Here is a 16,111-nt window from a genome sequence, read left to right as displayed (position 1 = left end):
GTCCTTCCTAGATCCTCCCCAGGGAACAGACAAAGTCCTATCTATACTTTCCCCCACAAGCATCCACCACTGACAGGGAAAATCAAGACCTATATGAGAGGTGGCTGCCTGATATCTCACTATGATGCCCATTAACACAGTAGTTCTAAATCTTCCTAATGACGTGACCCTTTAAAACATTTCTTCATGTTGTGGTGACCCCCCAGTCACAAAATTATTTTTGTTGCTACTTTATAACTGTAAATTTGCTACTGATATGAATCATAATGTAAATATCTGTGGTTTTCCTTGGTCTTAGGTGACATCCCCTGTGAAAAGGTCATTTGACCTGTGAAGGGTTGAGACTCACAGGTTAAGAACCACTACTTTAACCAAACAAGAAACTGGGACTGTGGCTCAGAAAAACAACACCAGCTCTTTGCAACAGCCATTTGGGAAAGATTTTGCATGTAACAGATGAAAAAAAAAGCTGAGGCTCTGAGAAGTAGTAAATGGCAGATTAAAACATCAAAACCATGCTGGAAAGATAGATCAGCAGTTAAGAGCATTAGCTTGATCTTCTATAGGTTCTGCACCTATAGGTTCCCACCACCCACATAATAGCTCATGGCTACCTGTTATTCTAGTCCCAGGGGATTTGACACTCTCATCTGTCTCCTCAAGCACTGTATGTATGTGGTACACAGACATGCATGCACATAAAATACCCATACACATAAACATAAATAAATGTTTTTAAATCAAAACGTTAAGTCCAAAGATATGAAATCTGCTACTTCTCTAGATGCCCCTCCTGTTCTCAGCACATGCCTGACCCTCACAAGGGGGAGTTTGCAAAGTTCAGACTATGAAAATGGCTCTCGGGCTCAGGAAACAGAGCAGAAGATCATTTCTGCAGTGTCAGGCCACAGCCTAAGAGAGAACAAAGTAAGACCTGGAGCTGCTATAATGAAAACAAAGAAAAACATAGACTAGGCTGGGAGGGCAGGGGATGGAAAGAAGGCTCAGTTAGTAAAGCAACTACAGCACAAGCAAGAAGACTTAAACTCAGAGATCTCCATCACCCATGTAAAGAGCCAGGCACAAAGGTTGCAGGAATGAGCTATGCAAAGATTGAGGTAGATAAGCAGATCCCTCGAGCTCATTGGCCAACCAGGCCAGCCAAATTATAGTGAGCTCTAGACTCAGTCTAAAAGTATCTGCCTCAAAAAATAAATAAATAAAGTCGATAGTAATCAAGAAACACACCCACTGTTGATCTCTGGCCTCCATATGGAAAGTAAGCATGCATGTATGTGCACATATAGAACACATACATGTAACATATACACACATACACACACAAAGTAATATTAAACAAAACGAAAGTACAAACTGAGTGTCCCTTATTAAAAAAATGCTTGGATCCAGAAGTGTTTCGGGTTTTTTCCCAAATATTAAAATATTTATATTCCACGACAGGAATATACAATGAGATGATGAGAACAAAGAATCTAAGCCTAAACATGACATTTACTTATGTTTTGTATACACATTACACAGAATAAAGGTAATTTTATGAACTATTTTAAAGAATGTTTATATTTTGGCTTATATATGGGGTATAGAGAGGTGTGTGTGTATGAATATAAATATATGTGTCATACGTGTTGTACTGGCTAGTTTTGTGTCAACTTGACACAGCTGGAGTTATCACAGAGAAAGGAGCTTCAGTTGAAGAAATGCCTCCATGAGATCCAACTGTAAGGCATTTCCTCAATTAGTGATCAAGGGGGAAAGGCCCCTTGTGGGTGGGACCATCTCTGGGCTGGTAGTCTTGGGTTCTATAAGAGAGCAGGCTGAGCAAGCCAGGGAAAGCAAGCCAGTAAAGAACATCCCTCCATGGCCTCTGCATCAGCTCCTGCTTCCTGACCTGCTTGAGTTCCAGTTCTGACTTCCTTTGGTGATGAACAGCAGTATGGAAGTGTAAGCTGAATAAACCCTTTCCTCCCCAACTTGCTTCTTGGTCATAATGTTTGTGCAGGAATAGAAACTCTGACTAAGACACGGGTACAGGTGTCCATGGAGACCAGAAGAGGGCATTGGAGCTTAGGTTACAGATGGTTGTAGTCCATTCTACATAGGAGCTGAGAACCAGACTCAAGTGCTCTGGGAGATCAGCAGGTACTCTTACCAATGAGCCATCTCTCTGGCACCTTATGCAATATTTTTAGCATATTGATGTTTATACAGCATCCTGCCACATCAGGTCAGGTGTGAAATTTTTCACTCCTGGAATTGTGTTGATGCACAGAAAATTCCAGGCTATAAAATATTTTAATTCTTCTACTCGGGATGCTTAGCCTATGTTAATATTGTAGTTCTGTTCCCTGCTAAAGCAAAATGCTGGACTTCTGGGTATTCCAATGAGCGATAATTCAATGCTAGAGTCTAAGATCCTACTTGTGAGCTCAAGTATGCAGGAAAGAGTCCTTTGTTCCTCTGTTTGCTTTCCAGTGAGGAATGCTGATTAAGTGCAAAGCCCTAAGCCCTGCAAGTCGGAGATCCACATCAGGTGTCTACATCTTGAATCCATCCAATGTGTGAGTGTGAGTGTGAGTGTGTGTGTGTTGTGGAGAGAGAGAGAGACAGAGAGAGAGAGAGAGAGAGAGAGAGAGAGAGAGAGAGAGAGAGAACCTCTTAAATTACAGATAGGCAGATAGGGGCATCATAATCTTGGGGAAGAAGGCAGCCATTGAGAGATGAATTGCACAATGTTTTTTAAAAAAATCAAGAGTCAGGATGGCCTCAGTTCAGATGCAACTTAGTGGCAGAGCATTTGCCCAGCATGTTCAAAGCCCTGGGTTCAAATTCTAGCATCAGACTTCCACTTTAACCCTGAGCTTCAGTTAATTCTGCAAAGTGAGAATGATATTAGTACCTACCACAAGAGTCCTTATGTACATTAAAAATACAGATGCAAACAAACCCTTGGCCCATTGCTAGTGCACAATAGCTACTGTCTGTAGACATGGATGTGGACTGGCAGTACAGCTCAGTGGTAGACTGCTGGCCTGTCATTTACAAGGCCATTGCCTAGATCTCCAGGGTCAAAAGTAAGAATGATAAGATAACAATTATTAAATTACTAATAAAAGATTTGATGGGCCAGAAGGTGAAGATCCCCTGCTATTTACCCAAACCTGTCTGGAAATCCCCAAGTCTGTGGCCAGCCTGTTATTTCTCTCAGTCTCCCAGGAGATGTGGTCTGAGACAGTAATTTCATCTATTCAGGCCACCTCTAGCATGTGTACACAGAGCCTGACTCAAGAGGACATCTGGTATCTGTGGACCTCAACTCATGCATCCAAAATTTTACAAACACTGACACCCTGCAGGCCTCTGGGGGCCATTTAGACAGAGGAGTTGGAGATCTCTGTTTGCAGGAGAATGGAAAGGGGCCTCATATCATGCTTCTATTGGAAATGTTACTTCAACCCCTAGATCTTCTGGGGAAGACAGGAACATAAATGATGTGACCTGAATACACATGACCAAAGCAGCTGCATTCACGAGTTTATTATATACATTCTCTAGATGTTGATACATTCTGGAATACCAAGATGCTTATGAACCAAGGCCTTCCTTCAAGTTCCTAGGCCCAGAAGAGGAGACCTCACAGGTTTAATAAGGTTAATGAGTCTGAAGGAGAAGTATAACCTCCAGAGTGCCGGGGGTTCCCTAAGGGTGACATACATGTAAGAGATAGGGGGTGTCCCCAGCCACTAGAGGAGACAGAAGTGCACAGCAGCTGAATGCACAAGAACATGACATGGAGTGACAGTTTGGAATGGAAAAATTAGAGGGGATGATTAAAAAGCAGAGAGGAGGACATAGAGATGGCTCAGTGAGCAAAAAGGCTTGATGTCTGATGACCTGAGCTTGATTCCTCGGACACACATGGTGGCAAATGAGAATTAACACCACAGATGGTCCTCCGATCTCCATATGTGCACTGTGACACACACACAATAGATGATAGATAGATAGATAGATAGATAGATAGATAGATAGATAGATAGATAGATAGATAGAGACAGATGGAGGGAGAGAGAGGAGAGAGAGAGAGAGAGAGAGAGAGAGAGAGAGAGAGAGAGAGAGAGAGAGAATGCAGCTTAACAATTATCCTTGCCTAACATGCACTCAGAATGTACCGTGATGGTAAGTCCTTGCCTAACTCTGACACTGTGGAGGAAGGGAAGAACAGAAAGGCAAAGGGCCAGAAAGGCACTCTATGCTATGGGGCACAAAAAAAATTAAAAATTAAAAAAAAATAAAGAATCCAGATGTTAAAATTCCACCCCAGCTTGGCCTTCAACCTGCTGTGCAGTCTTGGCTCAGTCTCATCCCTGCTCAGGTTTTGGCTTCCATATATCCATGGTGGGTGGAGGCTGTACTGCTCACTCAGACCCCAAAGATTGGAGTCTTCAAGATCCTGAGCTGGCACGGGCTAGCTGGAACATCAACTGCAGTGTGTCCCCACTCAAGGCTCTAAGAGATAACCATCAAGAACCTATGTCCAAAATCATTTCTTTAGCAAACCCAGATTCTCAAATAAAAACATGCAAAGCCTTTTCCAGCCTGCTTGTTTTTGTTTGGTTTTGTTTTTAACTATGCCAACAAGAAAAATCTCAGTGTCCAATCATTCTCCCTAGACCATTCTATGGTTGCTTCACGAAATTCTACCTGAAACCTCTAAGGAGCTTTTTAAGCATGTGTTACCCACTGGGGATCCCCCTGGCTCATCAATGCTTTGAACCCACTGTACCTGCATTCCTAAGTCATCTGGAAACTGTAATTGGGTCAGATCTTTCTCTCTATAGAATCTTAGGCACTCCACACAGCAGGCCCAGAACTGAGTACTCGGTGATTATAAGAAAGGCATAGCCAGGCAAGTGGTAGTGTTCATGGCCTGGTCTCTGAGTTGGAGGCCAGCCTGGTCTACAGAGTAAGATCCAGGATAGCCAGGACTACTGAGAAAAACTCTGTCTCAAAAGAAAAAAAGGGGGTGGTGGTAGATGATAACCCAGCTCTGAAGGTTTCTGAAACCATTTGGGGGGCTCTTAAAGTATTTCCCCCTTTCCCAGCCTGAGTAACACACAAACACTAAGCCTGAGGGCCACCTGGCAACTACATTTTCAGATGGCAAAGTGGAAAGAGCCTGGGCTGTCTCTCTCCAGTACTTATCACCTTCTACATTATCCATGGCACCTCCATGTAGACCATAAGCTGAACCTATAAAATGCATAGCTTTGCAAAAAGCCATAAGAGCATAGAGTCTGACTCATCACATTCCAGAGAGAACTATGTCCAAGATAGAGAAGGCTACCAACCCTGATATGCCACCTACTCTACAAGCAAGCCTGTCCTGGTATCTCCTGGCCCTGTGGCTCCATTCCACAAGGCTTCAATGCCAACAGAGTACCAAGCACATCCATGGAGGCCCAGTCAGAGTGTCTGTGCAGGATGACATCATAATCCACAGCTCTGAGGAACACACAGCCCCTGCCAGCCTGTGGATAAGGCCACAGTTAGCTGGAAGGAACCTAGCCTAAGTCTAATGGTCAAAGCCCAGCTGGCCTCATCTACAAAGTCAGCTTGCCTTCCTTAGCCAACTCATGCCCCCTCCCCACACACACAGCACAGTCCCATGCTATCAGAAAATTAGCTCGATTCATTATAAGACATCTTCCACCTAACCATTGGCACTCATTTCATGGAGGGACACTATGAAAAAAAAAATTCCTCCAAAGTCTGGGGAAAACACTGGAATACAAGACTTACAATTGAGGGACATAGAAGGTCTTTCATAACCTTGCCCAGCTCTTCTCCCTGTGATGGGGCAAAAAAAAAAAAAAAATTAAGACAGATGTGAAAGGAGATGGTGTCACCTACATCCTGCACTCAATAAACCTATAGCAACATTACACCTTTCCAAAGTACTGCCACATTCCAACCCATATCTGTCCCCCAGAAGATCCCACCTTGCCACACACAGCTCCATGACACACATGCTCCTATGCTGATGCACTCAAACAGTCTTCTTGCTACTCAGTGCCTCTGCCCGCTGTACTCCATATGAGGACAACAATCATGTTCCCCCAAGAAGAGTATGAACGAGTAGGAGGGACATCTAGTCAAAAGCAAATATCAGAACCCTCAGGGACTATGTGGGACACTGCATGGCACGGTCACCATAGAACCATACAGGGTGGGAGGAGTGAGTGGGAAGAGTACAGGAATTAGTAGTTCCCGGAAGATCAATAGCATCCATGAGCAGATGGATGCTACACTTGATGTGGTACCCTGTGAAGCCTGAACTTCACTGGAATTCAAGATGTATGCAAAACAGGACGAACCACACTGGGTATCTTCTGGAATCCTGGAGAGGTGGCAGGGCTTGTCTTAGCCTATCTGGCAAAAAAAGAAAGGGGGGGAGGAGGAGGGGGAGGNGGAGGAGGGGGAGGAGGAGGAGGAAGTGGAGGAGGAGGAAGTGGAAGAGGAGGAAGAGGAAGAGAAGGGGGGAGGAGGAGGAAGAGGAGGAAGAGGAGGAAGAGGAGGAGGAAGAAGAAGAAGAAGAAGAAGAAGAAGAAGAAGAAGAAGAAGAAGAAGAAGAAGAAGAAGAAGAAGAAGAAGACAGCTTCAGTTTTTAGAACCCAGATCAAGAATCACCTAGTCTCTAAAGCTACCGCAGGTTTCCCAGCCCCTTTCTTTTTACCTTGTACCTGTATAAAGATACTGTGGCCCCTGTGGTGTGTCGCTGTGTTTCATGTCTGGGATTTCTACATTACCCTATATCTTCAGAGACTCAAGTAGAAAGATTTTGGCTCATTTATCTTTATGTCTCTGGAGCCCAGAAAAGCGTTTAGGATAACATGCTTATTCAAAGAAAGGAAGGAAGGATGGGTAGATGTGAGGATGGATGGTAGATAGTGGGTGGATGGAAGATGATGGGTGGGGGGATGGTGAATGGTGGTGGATGGATAGATGGTAGATAACAGATAACAGGTAGTATATGGATTCTGGATTTCACAGCAATAACAGATTCAATGAAAGTATCCTAGCATTACCACTTGCCAAAAACAAAATAAATAAAAGTGTTTAACCTAATGATCTTTGTCCTCTGTCTGTCTTTCAGCCCCACTGGTGCTGAAAGCCCTTGTCAGGCTCCTACACAGAGCTCATCTAGGTCTTTCCTCTCTCAAAGACATTATGGAAGAGGAAGACTCATGACTGGATCCTGGCCCCAGAACAACCCTTCAGTAATTGCATGTTTCCAGACAGACATAAATAGACAGATTAGTCTTTCTGCATTTTTCTCATAAAAATAACAACAGTTTCTAAGCACACTGGCATGAGTGTGGACATTAAGCATTGCAACCTGCTGTTCTTGGCGGCCAGGGCTGGCCTTTCTCTCTGTTCCCCCCAAACCACCTCCTCTGGGCTCTTGGAGGCTTCCTCAGGCCTGGCTCTGTCTACCCATATCACCCCAGTACAGGTTGGCAGCCAAGCCCTGAGACTGGCTAAGGGCTTTTATGAGCATCATGTTCATGGTTTGCTATTGTCTGGCTGGATCTTTATCTGCTTTTAGTCATTATGTAACTCAAAATTTTATAACACAGCAAAAATTATTATATGCCCCTCTTGGTACTAGAGAAAATAAGGATGATATTTGCTTTGTCTTTGTCCTAACCTAGTACAGCAAGTATAATGGCAACCTTGCTCTACACACACATACACACACACACACACACACACACACACACACACACACCAATCTCCCCTTCTGCTCCCTTCCACCACCCTTCTTTCCACTTTCTCCCCTCCCCCTCCTTCCCTCCCTCTGTCTCTGTCTCTAGCTCCTTTCACTTACACTCAAACTCTCATCTGGAATATGGATCACACCTTAAGACCAAGACACCTGCACCCCTGCTTTCTCTAAACCCCCATTTTCTATACACCCAACATAGGCAGGCCTCCCTCAATTTTCAGCATCACCAGACCCTCATCTCTAAGACCTATCAATTTCTAAACTGAAGAAAATACTGTCCTCATTTTCCTCCCTCATACTGATTGTTGTATCTGGAGGATATCATCCTTAGTGAGGTAACCCAATCACAAAAGAAGTCATTAGATATGCACTCACTGATAAGTGGATATTAGCCCAGAAACATAGAACACCCAGGATACAATTTGCAAAACACAAGAAAATCAAGAAGAGGGAAGACCAATGGGTAGATACTTCATTCCTCCTTAGAATAGGGAACAAAATACTCATGAAAGGAGTTACAGAGACAAAGTTTGGAGCTAAGATGAAAGGATGGACTATCCAGAGACTACCCCACCTAGTGATCCATCCCATAATCAGCCACCAAACCCAGACACTATTGCATATGCCAGAAAGATTTTGCTGAAGGGACCCTGTTATAGCTGTCTCATATGAAACTATGCCAGCACCTGGCAAATACTGAAGTGGATGCTCACAGTCATCTATAGGATGGAACACAGGGCCCCCAATGGAGAAGCTAGAGAAATCAAGAGCTGAAGGGGTCTGCAACAATAGGTGAAACAATATGAACTAACCAGTACCCCCAGAGCTCATGTCTCTAGCTGCATATGTAGCAGAAGATGGCCTAGTCAGCCATCACTGGGAAGAGAGACCCCTTGGTATTGCAAACTTTATATGCCCCAGTACAGGGGAAAACCAGGACCAAGAAGCAGGAGTGGGTGGGTAGGGGAGCAATAATAATAAACAAAAATAAGCTGGTGTTTTACTCAGCAATTAAGTGTAACACCTATAGTATTATGACTATTCTCTCATAAATAATTTTAAAACTCAAATGTTCAATTTTTATTGTATTCTAATAAGCCTACTCTTTTAGTGGTATATTAATTAAAGAATGGGTTTATTTAATTTTAAAAAAGGCCACTAGCCATGCCATGTGATGATCATGGTTTCCTCAAGTAGATTGATGCTTACAGGACATAAATAGCCTCTCCATGATGCTAATACTCTTTATTGCCTTCTCCAGATAACTCTAGAATAAAGCATAGGAGTTAACTTATATGAGACACATATTACCTATCAATCAACAACGTAAGACAACTCCCAAGAGGACCATAGGGTCATAACATGGGGTAAAAGGGTCATATGGATTTGAAACCTATAATTCAAGGCCCAGGTCCACCCCCCATCACTGACAGACTCAGACAAGCCATTTTTACCTCTGTGAAATGCATGAATAAAAATTCTGGCATTGTACCAGATCATCGTGTGTGTGTGTGTGTGTGTGTGTGTGTGTGTGTGTGTGTGTGTGTGTGTGTGTGTGATGAGTAGTGAAGGGAGTGCAGGGAGAACTGGGGTCTCTAAATCTCCAAATCTTTCCAGGCCTCTGGATTCCTTTACCTACAGGGTGCTAAAGACGTTCTGTGCAAAGCACTCATTTGTGTAGAGTGCAGGTCATCAACTGAGTCCAGGTTTAAGACAGAAGGAGAGGAAAAAGCTACTGAACCTGTCAATTGCTTAAGCTAACAGCTTCAGAGGAGAATCTCCAGCAAGTACCTGTGTCATGATTAATTCTGTCCAGTGACTGCTTTGACTTATTTCACTGTCACCCTTTGTGGGCATACTGGGATCTTAGTTAAGCTCTTGAGGCAATGATGAACAATGAAGAGTGTTAAGAAGATATTCTAACAAGATTTAAGTCTTAGGAGGTCTTTGATCATGTCAAAGGGAGCTCTATCAAAATATGTTGGAGAAGGCTACTTCCAAGAACAAACAAAAACCAATGACAGCAAAAACCAGTAGGGCAGAGAGATTCTGTAGTTGGGTCAAGACACTGTAATTCAGCTGAATCTACCCAAATGTTCCTACTCCAGTTCTGTGTTTCCAGGCCTTTCTTTAGGGAAGTCCTTGCTTTCGCATGAGATCTGGTATAGCTATAACACCGTGCTGTTCTTTAAGCTTCATAGGCATCCTGTTTGACACATTATGCTGTAAGATGATTGCAGAAGCCCCTCTGGTCCCTCTGACCATGATTTGTATCTGAAATAATCCACATTTTCCTTTCCAGTGCACCTAGAAACAGCCAGCCACACACACCCTACAAAGCTCAACCTTTGTGTGTTCACTATGAGTCCTACTGTTGTGACAGCCTTCAATCGTGGCCAAATTGTCAACCTGTGCCTTCTATAGGTATACTTCCGTGCAACATCAAGGGACTTTTTAAAAAAGAAAGAAAGAAAATAACAACAAAAAAGCAAAACAAAACAAATACTGTTTGCTTCTATAAGCCACGCACTGTCAGTATTCTAGTTTTCTAGCACTAGGGAAATGGCTCAGAGACTGTACATGCGTGAGTATGTACAATCCCCAATACCTACATAAAAAGCTGAGTGCAGTAATGTTTGCTTGTAATCTCAGCACTTGGAAGGCCAAGACAGGTGCATCCCTGGGGTTGGGCATCCAGACTAGACTATGGGAGAGCCTTTGTCAAAACCCAAGGTTAAGGGTCCTGCAGATGAATCCCAAGGTTGATTGATGTCTGGCCTCCACAAGAATATGTGTACTTAGGTATATATACATGTATGGCACTTGCATAAACCCACACACATATAAACAAAAACTATATTCTATTTTCTATTGTCGAGAAATCCATCACAACCTGTCCTAATCATAATCTGCATAGATAGCTAGCCATTCTTCAGTGATCTGTTCTTTGGTAGTCCTTGTATGGTCAAATGCTGAATCAAAAGCTAGATGGAAAACAGAAAGCTAATACAGCAAGCAGCTAGGAAGTAATTTCCTACAAAATTTCAGATCCTATAATTGTGAGAAGAGATAAGATAAAAAAAAAATCACTCTTACAGGGTCCTGAAGGATGACAAAACAGAAAATATTCAGAGGTCACTATGGATTCCTGTGGTGGTTTGAATATGCTTGGCCCAGGGAGTGGCATTATTAGGAGGTGTGGCCTTGTTGGAGGAAGTGTGTCACTGTGGGAATGGGCTTTGAGAGAGCTAGCTGCCTGAGGATGTCAGTATTCTGGCAGCCTTCCAATCAAGATGTGGAACTCTCAGCTCCTCCAGTGCCATGTCAGCCTGGACACTGACATGCTTCCCACCTTGATGATATGGACTGAATCTCTGAACCAATAAGCCAGCCCCAGTTAAATGTTGTCCTTTATAAGAGTTGCCTTGGTCATAGTGTCTCTTCACAACAATGAAAATCCTAAGACAATTCCCTTCTACCTATGGACTCCTTGGACCAAAGAATGAATAAACCTCCTCCAACACTTTCTATTACGCTTTTATCTACTGGAAAAATGGCAAGACAATCAGTTATTTGGCCAATAACATGAAGCTGTTTTAACATTACATAGTTAAAAGGATAGCATTGTGTGCTTTAGAAAATTGAGAAACCACAGTGAGTTGGCGAGATCATCTCAGATACTTTGAGTATTAGAATCTCAGGCCCTGGCATTCTGAGATCTTTAAGTGGTGCTGTGCATTACTACTTTATCTGACTTTAGCTTTCATGTTTATTTTCCACCATGGAACCCACAAGTGACTCATTCTGGTGCTGGGATCCTCCATAGTTTTTCATGTGCACAACATTTTTTCACTCTTCTTTCACTGCAGTTGTCACGTTTCTGAGGAAAAGATTCTGTGACAACCACATGGCCACTAATCTCCTAAAAGAGAACCTCACACCATCATAAGTCCCAGGGTATGTCTAAATGAGTCCAACATTCCAGAATGTTCTCTGCTCACAGGTAGTTCGGGAATTCACATAATAAGCAAACAATGTCTATGCCCAGGTATTCTCAATCATTGACACCTGACTCCCAAATCAGACTTCTGGTTTGAAATGGCCCATGCTCTACTACATTCACCACAAGGTGATCATGTCTTCCAACTCACATGACTCCCAAGACTCTATGAGTGGTACCAGTAGGATATACTGTGAGAAAAAAATGCTCATTTTCACAATTTTTAGCAGATTCAGGATGCTGATCATGAACACAAAGCGTAATATTCTATCATCTGAAGCCATAGGGGACAGCAGTATCTTCTCAGGATGAGGATATATCCACAACCAAAGAGCCAGGTGTCCCTAGCAAAGTCAAGACATCCTCATTCACAACTCAGAAGTCTTCGGGGACATGTTTATTAACAGACATTGGGTATAGGACCAAGAAGCCACAGTTCCAGGAGGGAGAGAAGAAAAGTGAGACTGGTTTATAAATGCCTAAAGGTGAAGAACAATCTCCTTGCCACCCAGATTACTGGACTCCTTAAGGATGGAAGAGCATACACTGCCTCTCATTGGTCTATGAGTCTGATCTGTGTTCTGAGCATTAAATTGCCTGGCATTTACCTCTGAGATCAGTACTCTACCTCTTACCTTAGCATGAGATCTAAGATCCTTCAGGCTGGTAAGATGTCTCCTCTCACTCACCCACCCCCACTCCCGCCCACACTCCCCACAGCTCAAGGCCAGCCCCCTAGTTAGGTACACAGATTTCTCCAATGATAGCTTTGGGATTGGCCAAAAAAAGAGGCCTCTGAATTCAGAGAGCAGGCCTATAATCCCAGCTGCCCAGTAAGCTGAGAATGAAAGATCTCAAGTTCAAGGATGTCCTGTGTTGCAGAGTGAGTTCAAAGCTAGCCTTATTAACTTAGCCTCTACCTCAAGATAAAAGGTAAAAATAAGATTTGTGATACAGCTCAGTGGCAGAGCACTTACCCAGCATGCAGGAAGCCTTGGGTTCAATCCCCAGTGCCACTAAAACCATCCTTCCTTTTGACTGAAGAATAAACCTTTTTGTTTGACTTGTGGGTCTACAATGAAGGAAGTCTCGGGACTCAAGTCAAATCACTCCTGAAAAGGATCATACTTAGCTTGGTTATGTTCTACTCAGGGGTTCTCTCCAGTCCTGAGTCCACAACCTCTATCTTCTGTCTTCTTTTTGCCCAGTATAAGACCAGACATCAGCTGAGTCCTTGGTGAGACTCAAAAGAAGATGGATCACACACAGGAAGAGATGGAGATGCTGGTAGGCCATTGAGGATGTAAACCTGACCTCATATGACCCTGAACTAGATTTCCCTTGCCTGCTCTACATGGCATAGGCTTTGCCTTGCAGGAAAATATATTGGTGAGCTCATAGCCTCACATACTTCACCATCAATCTCTAGGAGGTTGGCTCCCCAAGTGCATCATTGTTTCTGGTTTTATCTGAAACAAAAATAGACTCTTGAAAGTGTTCCAGCCATTGGGTCATTGGTGCATTGCCTTCTTCCAGTCCTGGCTGAAATCCCTCACCCTGAGATCACTCAGAGCCCCATGGCCGCCACGGGGACAGCTGGTTTAGCTGACATGGTGGCTTATGCTCCACAGCTTGTTCTTCCCTCAGGCCCTTCAGATGGCTCTTAGATATGAAGCTGTGCAGAGAGAGTGATGCCAAGGACTCTGATGTCTTCAACATCAGCCAAGTCACAGGCCACCAGGGCCAATCACTGTTCTCCGGGGAAATGACTCAGTTTTCACTCACGATGACCACCACCCTTTCTCGGACTCTAGGACAAACCATGTGGACAGGTCTTTTCATGCTGATTTTTTTTTTTTTTTTGGTACTATAGACATCTCTTCACTTATTTTTACCCTGCTGTTGGAGAAGAAGCTTTGAGAGAGTAGAAGCCAGCTCTGATTCTGGTCTAAGGCCTTTCTAGAAAGTACATCCAATCAACGTGTATTCTTTACTTGTTGGCTTTACTCAAAGTCTTTATAAAAGAGTGGAGGAGATGGCTCAGTTGATAAAGTGAGTGGTGGAAAATCATGAAGATCTGAATTTGGACCCCTCGTACCCATGCAAAAGGCCAACATAACAGAATGTACCTATAACCCCAGCACTTGTGAGGAAGTAGGGTGAAAAAGGCTTCAAAATCCCTGAAGTTCACTGCCCAGCCGGTGAGCTGACTCAGTGAGTTTCAGATTCACGGAGACCCTGTCTCAAAAGATAAACATGAAAAGCAAGCAAAGAAAGATATCCATTACCATAAATACTCACTACAAACAAGCACAAGCACATGCACACGCACAGTGCACATGCCTACACTACACACACAAAATAAATTTAAAATAATTTTGAGATTTCTTTTTTAAAGATTCCTTATGATGATACTTGTGCCTTTAGAGAATTGACTGAAAGATATGCCTCCACACTCATTATTGATAATCATCACCAAGTCAGGAAGTCAGGACAGAAACTCAAACAGCCCAGGAACCTGGAGGCAGGAGCTGATGCAGAGGCCATGGAGGGGTGCTGCTTATTGGCTTGCTCAATATGGCTTGCTCAACCTATTTTCTTACAGAACCCAAGAACACCAGTCCAGGGGTTGCCCCAACTACAACTGATCACTCATTAAGAAAATGCTGTATATCTGGATCTTATGGAGGCATTTTCTCAATTGAGGTTCCCTCCTTTCAGATGTCTTGGGCTTGTGTCAAGTTGACATAAAAGTAGCTAGCACATTCTCTGTATCATTGAATTTTTCTGAGGAATGTAGGCTTTTCAACCTCATCTTATCACTTTAGATTTTTCCATAAAACAGATGGCAATTCTGTTCAGAATCACATGTTATTAATAAATTTGAAACCATTCACTCTTTCAATCAATTCTTTGCAGACCACAATTTTGTAAGTTAGGAAAATATTCTACCTCCTTGTGCTGAGATGCTGGTAAACTTAGAGAAACTTCAGTCGACTTGAGAACACTGTCCATTTTAATTAACTTTCATATTTAAATGAGTGAGTATTTCACGTCAGATATTCTCAACAATACTTTCATTTGCTTCAAAGTGATTTTCCCCCTTGACAAAAATATGTCAAAAAAACCCCATTATCTCCGTTAATGAGTTTTCGAATGGTTCACCAGTTTCAGCTGCCCTGAATCACAAGCCTATTCCACTTCATGTTACCACAACCAAGAAGATAAATCTATTCAGTGGTCATATAAGCAGCACCGTAAGCCCCTCCCTGCCAATCATCATGATGCAAAAAAGAAGACCCGAGTGACTGAGCCTTTAGTCATCACAGAGCGTGTAAGCTCTTAGTTAACTTCCCTGGCTTCTTCATTCTTCCTAAGACAAACCTCAGCCTTCCTGCTCCCAGGCTTCATTCTGCATAACTACCATTCCCTAAAAGACTCAAAAATCCAGCGTCTTAGGTCGAGCTGTTCGCTTAATTCTGATTAAATATTTCCAGGTGCTTTTGCACAAAGGGATCCAAAAGTTGGAGGATTTGTTTACACAAAAGGTCAAAAACTTTTAGGACATTTGATTCACAAAGCCATTTCTCAAAGTCTGAAGACTGCTAAAAAATCTAACCAGTTACAGCAATGGAAGAAGAAAGTGTGCAGAGCCACGGTGAAGTATTATTTTGTTACCAAAATTACTTTTGACACAAAATTTTATAGTTTAGTCTCCGGGTATATAAAATTACTTAATTTTTACTACAGCTTCCAATTCAATTGATATTTTTTAAAACTCAGCTTGTTTGGTAACAGTTATTAATTATGCATACAACCAACCAACTCCAAGTACATTCCTAGTCTATAAACATCTTAATTTAGAAGGAAAATTATTTGTGCTATAACACTATGTTCTACCAAAATTTGTATTTTTATTATCAAGAAAAGGGGTATTTCTCACCATTCCGCTTCTTAGCCAGTTACAACTGCATTTGTCATAGCAGTTTCCCCTGGGGCCAAATGAGCTTCCCAATTCATTCTTGTAATTGCCTTGATTAAGCAGGAAGAAAAATCAGACCAGTATTCAAATTACCTTAGAGGGTAGTCTATTTGAAGTGCCTATGATGCTGAGTGAATTTGGGCCAAGTGTTAAGTATTTGAAAAGTTATTTTTATACTGAAGAAGTCAACACACTCAGTGTTATCTCTTCCCTTACCCATCTGTGCCTAGGAACATTTGGAATAGGAAATGCACAAAATTAATACAGTAGAAGGGTTGTTTAATGTTGGTGGGTGATAAAGCAATGTGCAAATCGACCT

At 42.7% G+C, this 16,111-nt stretch overlaps 1 long non-coding RNA gene across 1 annotated transcript in view; it reads right to left on the bottom strand.

Moving 5' to 3' along the window:
• Positions 1-15,826, bottom strand: part of LOC115032768 — a 192,680-nt gene extending 176,854 nt beyond the window's left edge. The window contains exons 1-3 of the long non-coding RNA XR_003838389.1: positions 15,754-15,826; positions 13,940-14,048; positions 5,824-5,871 (exon numbers count right to left, since the gene is read on the bottom strand). This is a non-coding gene — a long non-coding RNA (uncharacterized LOC115032768). The remainder of the gene's footprint in view (positions 1-5,823; positions 5,872-13,939; positions 14,049-15,753) is intronic.
• Between the last annotated feature and the right edge of the window lie 285 nt (positions 15,827-16,111).

The sequence above is a fragment of the Mus caroli genome, chromosome 12 (genome assembly GCF_900094665.2).
Source record: "Mus caroli chromosome 12, CAROLI_EIJ_v1.1, whole genome shotgun sequence".
NCBI classification, from domain to species: Eukaryota; Metazoa; Chordata; class Mammalia; order Rodentia; family Muridae; genus Mus; species Mus caroli.
This window is presented reverse-complemented; position numbering and strand designations above follow the sequence as displayed.